Source organism: Mus caroli, chromosome 9, assembly GCF_900094665.2.
Source record: "Mus caroli chromosome 9, CAROLI_EIJ_v1.1, whole genome shotgun sequence".
Lineage (NCBI taxonomy): Eukaryota > Metazoa > Chordata > Mammalia > Rodentia > Muridae > Mus > Mus caroli.
Genome location: NC_034578.1, coordinates 28576585 through 28590933, shown reverse-complemented (window position 1 = coordinate 28590933; position 14349 = coordinate 28576585).

Here is a 14349-nt window from a genome sequence, read left to right as displayed (position 1 = left end):
TCTCTCTCTCTCTCTCTCTCTCTCTCTCTCTCTCTCTCTCTCTCTCCTTGGTATTATTTACTAGCCTTGTGTATAATGTTCTTTGGCTGTATTAAGTGGTAAGTTTCCCAAGGATAGATGTCAGCACGCATCTCTGATCCAACTGTAAACTGCAGTGTCAGGCAGCTTCAGGCACAAGTATACACTTAATAAATATTTGGTCTGTGGAGGGAATGAGATCAATGGGTAGGATGTGGCATTGTATATGTAAAGCTTTCGCTTGGGCATCTTAGAATTGTACTCACAACTTTATCCCCAAATATACAGAAAACGTGGGAGGATGGGATGACTCTTTGTCTAAGTTCAAAGGCATATGAAGAAAAATAAGAGATACTGATACAGACTACTGAATACTTATATTTTATCTACATACAGTTCATTTTATTCACCTTCTCAGGTAAATAAAAAAAAGAAACTGAAATATATTTATTTTACCTGAAGTAAATACATATCATATACTCTTCAAGAAAACCTAGGCTCAGAAAGGTGTGTTTACATCAAGAGACACACAGCTGCCATGTGTGCAAGGTCTCAGCACCTTCGATGGCTCAGACTCTGACCTTTCCTCTAGTATGTCCTGGGAATCTGAGTCACCTTTCATTTTACTAAAATGAAATTCCAAAAGTTCTCTGTTAAAATGAAAGGTTTTCCCTCCATTCATAAGGAGAGAGGGAGGGAGGGAGGGAGAGAGAGAGAGAGAGAGAGAGAGAGAGAGAGAGAGAGAGAGAGAGAGAAGAGAAAACTTCCTCTGACCAATGGAAAAATAATCCAAAGCTCTGCTTCCTGGCAAAGGGCCTAATAGTGTGGGCCAGGCTGTGAAATAGAAGGAGACAGATTCTCATGGAAAGCAACCTCTCCACCCACTCATATTTGTGTTTCTCTGAGGTTAACCCAGGGCCCCGCCACTGCCTCCTGCACATCACTTTGGTGACGGTTCCCACCATCAGCACGCAGATAGTGGAGGGTGGAGGCATTGGAATCTTATCACCCCTATTAAAAGATAAAGCCCCCAACTCAACCCTTATCAATATAAGCTTCATGCACACCAGTCAGGGCTTACAAGGGAAGCAGACAGCATGTTTCTGATCATGGTTCAAGTGGGATCCAGGCAGCATTTGCCTAGCCAGCATGGCCTTGAGAGAGGTAATTAAAACCAGAGCCGTCTGCTTTGTTTTGATATTAGCCAGACCTTCTTTTGAGGAAATATATGGTAATAAAATGGATGAAATGGTGGGGTAAAAAAAAAATGAAATTAACATCCTCTTTCAAAGTGAACCAAATGCTTTGTGGAACTCCTTGTTTCTTCTTCATAGATGGTTTACAAGCAATGTGTGATCCCAGTCCATTGTTGCTTGTCTCTGGTTCATCGATTCATTCATTCATTCACTCACTCATTCATTCATCAAGCAGTTTTAGAATGCCTGCCAAAAATCATCTTGCATTAAACACTGAAATATAAACCCAAATGAAACAGAATCCCTTTTCCTGAGAGACAAAGGGAGCAAGGGAGAATTGTTCTGGACAGAGAATAGCCTACTGCTCAAGCTTCCGCTCACACCATGGGGATCCTTCTCTGCGCATGCACACTTTGTTCTACAATCACCTTAGCAACTCACGACCTCCTAAATTGTCCACCCTTTCTCTTGCCAACAAGAATTATCTTTACTTTCTGCTTTTGATAGAAGTCTGCTATTCTGCCATCTCCTCTTATTCAGCTCTTACCCATCCTTTGAGACTCCCAGGCATCAATTAACTCAAAAGCCAACAATCATATCTACCCTCTACCATCCCAGTGGATCCCTCAGTTCCAAAGATTTTATATTACCTGTCAATTTTCTGTACATTTTTCCTTCTCTTCTGCTACATCAAGAAAGCTAAGGATGGAATAGGATATGTTACAATTGTTTTGAAGTCTAGGGCAGTATACAACATAGTGGGTATTCAGCAAATATAAGGGAAAAGGCTTATTTTTGTGCAAGGTATAACAGATACAGTTGAGGAGGAGGAATGCTCAGGAAAAGAGGAATAGAAAATGCTAGAGAATCCTTCATAGAAAAGATTACTGATATGAATGAATCTTGAAGAATTAGCATTAAAAATTAGTTTTCTCCAACAGAGTCTCACTGAAGAAACAAACCACTTTAAGGGTAGGCCATGTGTCCAGAAGAAGATGGACAACACAAAACAAAATCAATAGTATCTTTACAGATACTTTGTCTCAAATATTGTGTCAAGACTTTCTTTTCCTAACCTTACATGTTTGTTGAGTATATGTCATGGTTTTCAGCTTTGAGATTTCATGGGGTTCATATGTGTGTGAACGAATGTGTCTCTGTGTTTATGTTTCTCATGGTTTTCCTTTGGCTCTCTTTCTTCTTTTAGTTTATTTAGTCCTAATCTGACCTGCTTGTTTTTGTTTTATCTTATTTTATTATTATTATTCCTTAGATGCCTGTTTATTTTCTAAAGAGAGACAGAAAGGGTGTGGATCCAGAAGCAAGAGGATGTGGGAAGGAATGATGGAGGAGTTAGGAGATGGGCCACCATAATCAGACTATATTGTATGGGGAACAAATCTATTTTCAATAAAAGAAAAATAGATAAAAAAAATAAGTAAATTAAAAGTCTGAGCAAAAGAGGTCAGGAAGTGTTTGGGTACCATTTCTGGCCATGTTCTGAGGTTAGTGCTTCTATAAACCTTTATCAGAGATGCTCTGTTTCACAGGGGCCAGTGGTTAATACAGAAACTCAAAAATTCACAAAGCATGGAGAATCAATGACTGTGGAATCCTTGCTCTAAATGCAGCACCTCTATCCCACTCTCCCACCGCAAGGCTCAGAGAACAGTGTAGAAGAGGCAATGGAAAGACTATAAAAGCCAGAGGTTGGGGAGAACTACTACAAAACTGTCTTCAGGGCATTACACCATTGCATCATGAACTCACTGCAACTACAGTTACCCACAAAAGACTTGCACATGGTTCCAGCAGTGAACATTTCACCATGCATGTGGGAGGAACTTATGAAGACCCACCCCTCGATGAAGAGCTTACTAGGCCCCACCCCTCACTGAAGAGCTTACTAGGCCCCAACCCTTCATTGAAGAGCTTTCTAGGCTCCACCCCTCACTGAAGAGCTTACTAGACTCATCACTCACTGAAAAGCTTACTAGGACCCACTCCGAAAATGAAGAGCTATGAGTTTAAAAGAAAGAGAGAGAGAGAGAGCAAAATAAAAGAGGGATAGTTGAGAAAAAGGGTTGTCAGAGAAGAGGCAGAGACAGAGATGTAATAAGAGATGAAAATGCCCCAAACTCAATACACACATAAACGAAGTTGTCAAAGAATAAAATAAAAATGTAATACACACTATTATCTGGGTGAACAGCCAGTAAAGATTATTTCTGGATATGCCTGTGTTATTAATTCTGTGTATAAAGAGTGCTTCTGGGAAAGATTGGTATGTGATTCACTAGACTGAAGAATATCCACCCTCACTAGTGAATCCAGGAATCATCTCATCCACTGAGGGCTTCCATAGAACGAAAAGGCAAAGGAAAGGCCAAGCACTCTGAATCACTCTGAAGTATCCAGTTGTCCTGTGCATGGAAGTCAGAATCCCAGATGTTCAGGCCTTTGGACATTGAGACTTCACTAGGGACTCCCACTCTTACTTCCATGCAAAGTCTCAGGACTTTGGGTCAGACAAGCATTACAGGTCTCTAGAGTGCACAGGGAAGATGGTAGTGCACATTTCATTATAAACCCGGCTTATTGATCTCCACATTTCCCATTGCCTTTCTTGCTTTGGAGATGTCTGAGTCATAAATACACAAGTCACCAAGTGGTTAAACATCAAAAGATGAGAATAAAGCAGATCATATGGAGTTAACCAAGGGCGTTGGATACAAATAGGAATTTGAGTTTATCTGATGGGTATGTGGGAAAGGAAGTATCATTTGCTTATTTCCTCTCACTGGAAGTACCTGACCACTCTACCAGTTCACCAACTCCCACAAGGCAGCATGCATAGGAACTGCAATGCTGCAAACCAAATACACAAAACTTCACATTGATCAATGGCCCTTTTCTCTCATATCTCTTCTTGATTCTAACAACATGGGTCATGATGGGACTTAGCCAAAAAGCAGCAACAAAGCAAAAGTCAATTTCAAGACAAGGATCACATTGGATCATCAGATCCTGACTTCAGACAAGCATGTTTCAAAAAGTAGTTATCTTCACCAGGAATTCCAGTGGTAGCTGAGATTTGGGCTAGTTATTCAAACAAGGCCAACAAGAACACATACTCTCTGTATGCCTAGTCCTATCATTAGTTTTCACTGATATATTATTTATTCAAAATGATATACTTCAAAACCTTGCAAGGTGACACATTTTTCTCAGACTTGCTTTTTGTTCTCGGACTCGGTTTTAACACAATCCATTTGATAAAGTAAAATGCCACATGAGACAGACACTGAGGTCATAAAAAATGGATATCCTTTCAAGAGAGATGTGAGTCTCTGTGTCATGTTAGTCAAGAACCATTAGACAAACAAATCCTTGGAGAAAGGATGGAGGTGTCGGATTGGGCACAGTCCATTAATGTGGTGACCACTGATGGACAGCAGCCACCTGGAAGCAGGAGCTCAGGTCTAGAGAGACCAAATGCTTACACTCAATTTGAACTTTGCAGGGACACACAGCTCCCTGTGTTGTCACAGAATCTACTAGTCACATTTTCCCCATTGGCTGGACTTTCCCTATGACTTTCTTTGTTCATTTTTCACTCAGTCTTCTGGTTATGAATGCTCAACATAATTGTAATAGTCTAGCATCTCGAAAACCAATCAGGAGAAGTTTATGAGTAATTTCAGAAATAATCAGGGAACTGCATGTAAACACAACCATAGTGAGATTCTATTTCCTTCCCACTCGGACACTGGAACAAGAAATTCAGATACTGTGTTGTGGTGAGGTGTAGAGAAACCATAGCCATCATCCATCATTAATGGGAAGACAAAATGGGGTTAAATAATTTGGAAAAATCTACACGTTCTTCAGAAGTTTAAGTACATTTGTTAAACAATCCAGCAATTCCACTCATGGATGAATCCATAAGAAGAGTGAAAATCTACAGAGAAAATTCTGAAGCCTAGAAAAGTTAAAAATTTCATTCCAAGCCAAGAGAAATATATATAGTGAAAATTTTGGGTAATAACACACACACACACATATACAGGTGCATGCTCATGTATACACACACACATACAGGTGCATGCTCATGTACACACACACACACACAGGTGCATGCTCATGCACACACACACATGCAGGTGCATACTCATTTACAGACACACACATGCAGGTACATGCTCATGTACGTACACACAAACACACATGCAGATGTATACTCATTTACACACACACAATACAGGTGCATACTCATGTACACACACACACACACATGCAAGTGCATGCTTATATACAAACACACACGCAGATGCATGCATGTGTACATGCACTCACACACAAACAAAAACTACTATTACTTCTCAGACCTTTTTTTTCCATTATTTCATATCAATGCCATATTAAGCAGTTTTCTGGAGCATAGGTAAGGACCTGTGGTGTGACAAGCCACCGTACTAACTGTCACCAAAGGCCTAGAGTGGATATTAAAGATGTGAGTAGTATAAGAAATTTGATTCAAAACTTTCAAATTGTTTTCTTCAAAAACCACTGTTAAAGAAATAGCTGTGTTTACCTCAGGAAAGTTTGTCATGTACGGGAACTTTAAGAAATGTTTTGTATGATTATCTGTGTAGCTTCATACAACTCTGGTCTAAGTTATATAGACTGGGAAAATACAAATTGTTCAGCAGTTAATGATGATTATACTCACACCTGGCCTCATCACATGGACTATGGAGCGCAACATATACCTAAATGTGATTGGTTGACTCCAAATGATCTCATGTCCATGAATCAAAGCTGAGAATCTCTGAAAGAAGCCGGGCAAAATGGCACAGGCCATTAATTCCAGCACTAGAAAGGCAGAATCAGGTGAATCTCCCTGAGTTTAAGGCCAACCTTGTCTACATGGTGCGTTCCAAGCCAAATAAGGATATAGGATGAGAATCTGCCTCAAAGCAAGCAAGAAGCAAAACAGAAAAAAGAATCCACAAGAGACCCCAGGCAGCAAGTTCAAAGCCAGTGAGAAGAACACTTGTGAAGAACTGGCTCCCTGGTATTCTAAGATCCCAGACAGCTCTCAGAGCAGCTTGCTTCTGTTAGGAAGACATGTGTCTTGGATTTTCCACTGGACCTATTTATACATATTCCTGCAGAATATTTATTGTAGTGTCCCCTCTTTCAGTCAGAAGGTTTCTACTTTGAACAGTGAGTTATAAAATGGTTATCCTAACCACGTGGACTATGTCTCACATTTAACACTCAACACACAGTGAGCTCAAGGTTTAACAGAGAGTGTTAGGCAAACCCAGCTCCATTCTAGCAAAGGTGTTGTAATCCAAGCAACAAAAATCTGTGTTACTCCAAACTTCACTCAAAGCAGACCCTGGATGAGATGAGAAAAAAAAAATATTTACCTTCTTTGCTCTATTCATACTAACTAAGCAATAGAAATACTTTTGGGGGGTCTCACAGGTAAGAAAAAATAAACATGAAAGTCATGAGGCCATTAGTCCAGGGTGTTGATTAAACTGAATAAATACTTAAAGACTAGTAGGATGATAACAGAACTCATGCTGATGGGAGTCCAGATAAAGATAAGTTGCCTCTAGTTTTTACACCACACACACACACACACACACCACACACACACACATACACACACACACATACTTGGCTAATGTTTTATATATACATACATAAAACATGCAAATACATGCATATACTTCACTGGCTATTGGGTTTGGGTCTTGGATGGTGTCAGTTGCATAACCAAATCTAGAATCAATTAATGTTTATCATATACTGTGTATATCTCAGTGTCTGGGCTGAATAAATGATTATGTCATTAAATCTTCATTACAATCCAGTATTCTGAATATTCCTATTCTCTTCATGCAGGTGAGCTAATTAAATTTAGAAATAAGAGAAACTACCCAATGACTCAGAAATCGTAAAGGAACTCAGTCAATTTTGAACTCCAAGCCAACAGTACGAGTTCACTGTTTAACAAGCTATGCCAGCCACATGGCTGCTGAGAACAGCAGCTACAACGATGAGCTAGCCACCAGATGGACCATGGGTATTTCTCATATTGAAATAGTTAAACCTCTTGTTATAAGAGCGGCCTATAATAAAAAGATGCTTTCTTCTCCATGTACTCTTCTACTGCAGATCTTCAGAAGTCTGAGCCTATTTTTAATTCTTTATGTTTTTCTGGTGAGTGGATTCCTGCATAATTAAAAGAAGAAAAGCAGAAAAAAACAAAAGAAGGGAAATATTCCTTGGAATTTCTTTCATGCTCTGTTCCCAGCCCGTGTGTGTATTTCTTGGTGTGTTTTTAAAAGGTTGCATTGACTCAGCAACAGGCCAGCCAACTCTGTGACAGCTCATCTCTGGTTTCTATTAACTGTGATTAATGCCAGCGATCGTGTTTATGCTCTGAGTCTACACACCAGTTAGGGGCTCAGGGAATTCAGTTCCGGCTTGTATAAAAAAAAGAGTATGGGGGCGGGATGTGTGGACCAGAAGGAACCAAGCAGGAGAGGCCAGAGCTTTGGAACTTGTACTCGCTGTGATGGGAAGGGTGATGGAAGGGCGAGAGGAGGGGTACCTCAAACCTGGATTCCCAGTGGAAACTGTATCCTTCCCTGCTCTTGATGCCTGCCAGCCTCTATCCTGGACACTCTTAAAAACTGATAGAAGTATGAGCTGAAAGCTGTGCCCTTGCCAGATCAGCAGGAGGTCACCACAATCATTCAATTAATGAATAAATCCCCCTACAATCTAAGGGTCCATTAGAATCAACACTCAGAGTGGGGGATGGGGTGTTAGGGGATAAATGAATTGTCAAGAGACTGTTTGGAAGGGCATCAAGCCTGTGATTGTTTTCTGGGGACTGGTCCCATCTATGATTTATTTAATAATAAAATCTTGAGGTTGGCATAGACCTTGAAGGTCACCTAGTCAAGCTTCCACTCCATGTTGGAGTGTGTTGTATCACATCTCACCAAAGATCATGTCTGGTTAATTCCAGGCATGAAGGACTCATTACTTCCTAAGGTATCCCAGTCAATTTTAAAGCAGCTCTAACTATTTGACAAACCATTACTCATGCATTCAGTAAATGTTTAGTAAAAACTAAGTGCACAGGCTCTGTTCCTAGACCCTAAAGAAAACCAATAAACAAACATACAACAAAATCCCCTGTTCTTTTGGAGTTTCCCTTCGAAACATTAAGCCCAAAATAGCTCTCACTCTCATTTGTCCCCACTGAGCTGCTTATGACCTTCTGGGCTCTCTCAGTGGCTGCCTGATGTCATTCTGCTCATTATTGTATGTTTGTAATTGTGCTCATTGTTGTTCTCATGTAAGTATCAAAGACCATGAATGAGAGGATCCTTTTCTGTTCTGTCTTTTCATTTCTTCCAATCTTCCTTAGTTACTTTTTTGTGAGGTTCTTGGCTAGACTCTGTGTGTGTGTGTGTGTGTGTGTGTGTGTGTGTGTGTGTGTGTACAGTGAGCATATGTGGTGTGTTTAAACATACTCTGGTTTGTTGATGATGATCTTTTAATGTGAAATTAGTAAGATCTTCCACATGACCATGACATTCTTACACAACCCATCACTATTGCCATAGGGAGCTCTCTACTCGCTTCTCCAAACCTGTGATGCTAAATATTTAAAAATCAGAAAGGGGTCCATATTAGCCACTAGCTAACCATAGCCGAAGAGTGGTTGGGAACGTTTTGGAAGAAAAGATTGGCAGTCACATGAAGAGGTGAATTTTTTACCATCCTGAAGACCATGGTTGTGCACAGAGCCCAGGAGTGTTTTCCGTGAGCATAAAGTCAAGGACCCTCATGAAAATGTGAAGTTTGAGCCTCAGTTGATGTGCCTGGGGAAAATGGGGCAAAGGTAACTTCATCTGCCACAGAGCCTGTGACAGTTAAGCTTACTACAGCTTGAGTGTTACTTGAAATCAGCCCTCTATATCCATGGATTCCATATCCACTAATGGGGATTGAAAATATGCCAGGATATATCCAGAAGATGTTCCAACGGGTAAGAAGGACACATGCTCCACTATGTTCATAGCAGCCTTATTTATAATAGCCAGAAGCTGGAAAGAACCCAGATGCCCCTCAACAGAGGAATGGATACAGAAAATGTGGTACATTTACACAATGGAGTACTACTCAGCTATTAAAAAGAATGAATTTATGAAATTCCTAGGCAAATGGATGGACCTGGAGGGCATCATCATGAATGAGGTAACCCAATCACAAAACAACTCACATGATATGTACTCACTGATAAGTGGATATTAGCCCAGAAACTTAGAATACCCAAGATATAAGATACAATTTGAGAAACACATGAAACTCAAGAAGAACGAAGACCAAAGTGTGAACACTTTGCCCCTTCTTAGAATTGGGNACAAAACACCCATGGAAGNAGTTACAGAGACAAAGTTTGGAGCTGAGACAAAAAGATGGACCATCTAGAGACTGCCATATCCAGGGATCCATCCCATAATCAGCCTCCAAATGCTGACACCAGTGCATACACTAGCAAGATTTTGCTGAAAGGACCCTGATATATCTGTCTCTTGTGAGACAATGTCGGGGCCTAGCAAACACAGAAGTGGATGCTCACAGTCAGCTATTGGATGGATTACAGGCCCCCAATGGAGGAGCTAGAGAAAGTACCTAAGGAGCTAAAGGGATCTGCAACCCTATAGGTGGAACAACAATATGAACTAACCAGTACCCCCCGGAGCTCATGTCTCTAGCTGCATATGTATCAGAAGATGGCCTAGTTGGCCATCAGTGGAAAGAGAGGCCCATTGATCGTGCAAACTTTATATGCTTCAGTATAGGTGAATGCCAGGGCCAAGAAATGGGAGTGGGTGGGTAGGGGAGTGGAGGGGAGGGTATGGGGGACTTTGGGATAGCATTGGAAATGCAAATGAGGAAAATGCCTAATAAAAAAATAAAAAAAAGAAAGTAAAAAAAGAAAAAGAAAAAGAAAAGAAAATATGCCAGGAAAACACCTAATTTGTACTGAATATGTGCACATACTTTTATTGTCATCTTTTTCTAAACAATATCCCACAACAACTATTTACATAGCAGTTCTATCAGATTGGATATTTCAAGGAATTCATAAGTGGGACAAAGCATGCAAGACAAAAAATTGTGTAAATCACATACAAATACTACTGCATATTCAGTAAGGGACTTGAGCATTTATGAATTTTGCTATCAACTGAAGATCCTGAACACAGGATCTCCAGACACATAAGGGACAATTGTACATCACTATATTTTAATCTTCACAATGGTTTGAAGATTCTGGAATATCTTAATTTGGGGGGGGGTGAACAAAAATAATACAAACAGTAATATCTTCAATACATTCAAGCATATTTAAAGGTAAATTAATAGAGTTTCATGAAATCAAAAGCCACAATCATCGTATGATGGCCCATCTTCCTTAGAAGATGCTAATAATGCTCTTTAAAAGGGAAAGAGAAACATATCTACACAAATGCATCCTCCCAAGTTCTCTTGAAAAAGTTGATAGCTAAGAAAGCTTTTAAAATAAGCCAAAAATGAGGAAGGTACTCAAAATATCCATTTATCCTGGAGCCACACATTCCTCCAGCTCTAGGGACTAGCTGTGTTCTCTAGGATTCTGACATGAAAGGTCTTGATTCCAATCTGTAGAATGATGGTCACAACAACCTCAGAAATCAATAGAGGCTAGAAAGGTGGCCCTGAGGATGAAAGCACTTGCTGTGGGTACAAACACAGGGACCTAAATTGGAATCCCAGAACCCATGTCAATATCAGGATGTGGTCCATTTGCCTCAGCACTGTAACACCAGCACTACAGAGGGCAGACATGTTAGGACTACTGGGGTTTCTGGCCACCAGTCTAACTCCACGGGAAGAGGAATAAGGCAGAACACGGTAGAGTGGGCATAATAGTTGGTTTTAATGTGCATGTGGCACAACTGAGAATCACCTAAGTAGGGAAATATGCCTGAAGGATGCTCTTGATTGCGTTCATTGATGTGGGAGGATCCACCATGAATGTGGATGGCACCTTCTGGTAGAAGTCCAGGTAGAAGAGGCTGTGTCAAAAGAAAGAAGATTCTTCTTTTGCTCAGGCTGCCTTCCCTTTCTGCAGTGTCGCTACTGCTGTTGATTCCTTTATTAATGCCAGAACTAACTAACAGCTCCAGACTTCCATCATTGACCAAGAACAAGCAGCTCTCCAGAAGCCTTCTAGAATTTGGTACCAGATTGGAAATATCTGTGACTATCAGGTTGTTGCTCTCCAGTATGAGGCAGTCACTGTGGGGCTACCCCATATGCTGTGGCACCCAACCCCAGGGACCAAGCATCTATGAAGTTCTCAGCATCTCAGGCATGAGGCAACTTGTTACTATTTTAATGTATGATGAATTGATAAATTAAGATAATATATACATTCATCTTCTTGTTTTGTTCTTTTAAGAAACCCTGACTAATACAGCTGAGCATTCAGTGTCTCCCCTGAACTCTGCCCTCCATGCACATGCTCAGGAATGGATGACTATATAGTATATGCATACATAATCAAACAGAATCGGTGCATATACACAGAAATACGCAAAGTCAAATGGGATTGGGTGTGAAAATGAATATTACTCTTCTCATTTCTCCTTTTCCATTGCTCGTGCAGCAGTTCATTGAATTCTCTCGAATGTCTGACTCTGTGCCATGTTCTCTGTATTTTCCACACATGAAGAATATGGGCTACTGCTTGGGAGACCTCTCATCCAGCTTATTCTTGAGTTAGGGCTCGTGGCTACTCTGAGATCTCAGAGTGTTCTGTATAAGACCACATGAAAGGACTGCTCCCTGCCCAGTCACAGGAAGTCCTAAGTTGTTACCCTTGACCTCAAGGAGCATGTTCTTGAAGCCTGCACACTGTGTGAGTCAGTCCTTAAGGAGAACGAAGTTTCCAATTCTTGCAATGTAAATGCGAAGAAGAGCATCCTTCTTGTTTTCTCTCTGTGCATGAAGAGATGTTTCTTTCTCTTTGCTTACCTCACTGCTCATGAAAACCTATTTTCCCTTCATTTTTATCATATTGTTTTTCTCTCTATCCCTCCTTCCTATACTCACCAAGCATTTACAAGGAAACAATTAGACCATGTAACACATGAGTATCCATGTATATTGTGGGTAGATAAACAGCGCTGGGTTTTTCAAGCACTTATAAGTTTAGACCAATTTTCCACCTTCTCTTCTCCTTTATATTTAATCAAATGGAGGATTCAAGGACCTTTCTTAGTGTGTATCCATTGAAATATACCGGCTTCAGAAAGCTAGAGTATTAAAGGGAGTGTGGCTCTGAATTAAACACATGCACCCAAAGAGTTGGCACCATAGATATTGGCATGTCCAATATTTTTAGATTTGGGGGCAAAACATGAGATAAAGATCTGTAATCTTAATGTGTTCGTCTGTCATTATCAAAGTTCCCCCAAAATAATAATAAATTGGATTAAATACAACTCCTACAGCAGTCTATGTCCACTAACTCATAAATGTATTCATCGAATCAGCATGTTTTTCTACTTGAAATCCCTCCAGTTTAGGTCTAGATTAGATGGTAAAATGAAGCCATTGTTTGGAGTTCTAAACCAAGGGGCAGCCCCTCACAGAGAATAAGATAACCATGGGGAACATACTGCAGAGCCCCAAACCTGCTGCTTCCTGAAAGGATCTCTCAGTCCTGCCAGACCTGCACATAATCTTAGAGCAGAAGATGGGTGTCTTCATGGGTTCAGTAGCACTCAGAGTGGTTTGAGATGTATAGCCCATGGTGACAGCAGCGAAGAACAATAATCAAAAAAGTCACAAGAAGTTGTCACAGCCCTCTAGAACCACAACTGTGATCTACAGCACTCCAGTTTATTGCAAGGAAAAACGGGAAAATTAAGAAGATATAACCGGGCTGTGGCAGTGTTGTGAGAGGTGGACATAGGAGAAGAAAAGGGACTTTCAAAGCCATTTCTGCATAATCTTAAAGGATAGAGTGGACTTTAGAACTGTGCGTAAGGGAGATCAATCCATGCAGAAAGGGACTAAAAAGCCTGCAGTGTCTAAACATTTAAAGCACATATAAAGGATTCGAGAAGATGAGAGGACCAAGCAAACATCACTTAACACACCATATTAGCACTTTTTAATTTTATTCAGTGTGTGGTTTTTTAAAATTACACCATTTTATTGGTTTTCATTCTTTTATTTACTTTTTATGTGTAGAGGCGTTTTGCCTGCATGTATTACTATGTACCACTTGTGTGTCTGGTACTTTCAGAAACCCAAAGAGGTGGTTGGACCCCCTGGTGCCTGACTTACAGACAGCTGTGAGGTACCATTTGCACGCTGGGAATTGAACCCAGGTCCTCTGCAGAGCTATCCACTGCTCATAACTGCTTAGCCATCTCTCCAGCCCCAAAGGTTCGAATTTTTAATAATCTTCCTATATATACAGAATTAGAAATATAAATCGTATTCCTCCTTTTAGGCTGCTAGGATAATGAGACTATACTTTAGAGTTTCCATATCTTCAGAACATCAAGGACAGAGCCTGGTTTAGGGAAAGCTAACAGTAAAATCTAGCAACCAAGGGTCTCAGCAATTATAAGATAATAAAAACAGAGAGTCTAGCCTTTACAGCTACTTGAAGAGGCAGAGGGAAAAACAGATGAGGGGCTGGGGAGATAGCTCAGTAGTTAAGAATGCTTCTGTGTGAGAGCCATCGTGGGTCGCCAGGACCCACATAAAAGTCAGTTGTACATGTCCATCTCTCTGTAATTCCAGCCTTGGAAAGTTAAGACAGGAACCCTGGAGCAGGCTGGTTAAAGAGACTAGTCATACTGAAGAACTCTGTGGAGACTCTGCCTCAATAAATAATATGCAAAAGCTATCAAGCATGATTCTGGAAATCAGTCTTGTGGCCTATGAATGCATATAAACACTCAAACATATGGAAGCCTTTATGCACACACTGAATACCACACATGCACAGTACATGCACACACACACA